The sequence below is a fragment of the Halyomorpha halys genome, unplaced genomic scaffold, assembly GCF_000696795.3.
Source record: "Halyomorpha halys isolate HHAL.00 unplaced genomic scaffold, Hhal_1.1 Scaffold152.1, whole genome shotgun sequence".
NCBI classification, from domain to species: domain Eukaryota; kingdom Metazoa; phylum Arthropoda; class Insecta; order Hemiptera; family Pentatomidae; genus Halyomorpha; species Halyomorpha halys.
Window position 1 is genome coordinate 456,967 of NW_027109315.1, and position 969 is coordinate 457,935.

The 969-nt window shown below is 34.4% G+C and overlaps 1 protein-coding gene across 1 annotated transcript in view; it reads right to left on the bottom strand.

Moving 5' to 3' along the window:
• LOC106678649 (coiled-coil domain-containing protein CG32809) overlaps positions 1-969 on the bottom strand; it is a gene marked incomplete in the record, with an annotated part of 525,778 nt that overhangs the window by 64,373 nt on the left and 460,436 nt on the right.

The following is a 969-nucleotide window of genomic DNA, read 5'->3' on the forward strand; positions in this document are numbered from 1 at the left end:
TAGTAATTTGACACAAAACATTTTGGAGCCTGAACCCCACCAATGAAATACAAGTGGAGAATTCAGAAGATACTATATTATAAGTTCCAAAGAACAAGAAAGTTAGATTCATAGAAGTTAAGTCAAGCCTCGATTGCCCACAGCTAATTGTATTAAATTCATTTTAAAAGTAGTAGAAACTGTAAATATGTGTGATATTAGATTAGGATTGACAAGACCGCTAAAATCCACTTCCACTACAGTGCATTGAGGATGGCCTCTGACCTGCTCTATTCTTGTCTCAAATGGCTCATCCACACCTCCCATTCAGGTGTATTGAGGTTGTGACCAAGTGTCGTTATCTTACCTCCACTTGCTACTCACAGTCATCTTGGTAGTTCATTCTGAATTTATTCTTAGGAGTAAAGCATCTTAATTTATTTATTGCTAGGGGGGTTCTTAGCGACTGTAGCTGAAGGTCTGACCTCTTTGTCTATTTCTGACTTATGTGTTTGAAGGTAAGGTACCATCCACAACTCCAAGGAGGAGGAAAGGTTTAGGAAGGAACATTAATATTCAACTTTGTATTTTTGGTCATCTTTCCTCTGTGATTACTCCGATCTAATAAATGTAGCTGGATGCTTTTATTCGATCAGGCTCCTAAATAAATAAATAACTTTTTAACAGGTTATATATGGCCATAATGCTATAGGAAGACCAAACAGCTCGATAATAAACATAGCATTAAATCTTTTTTGAGATTTAATTCATTTTCACTGCTGTAAACCAAAGGTTAGAATCGAATTGAAGTATTATTCCGATTATCCTTCATATATTATTAATACATAAACTTGATGTCAATGAAGTACAACTATCGCTCTATTGAATTATTCTTATGATAAATTGTATTTATAGCAACAAACACGGTCGATTTTGATGAAAATAGTTAGAAACGCATCTTACATTATTACTAACGAATCTTTAGGAGTG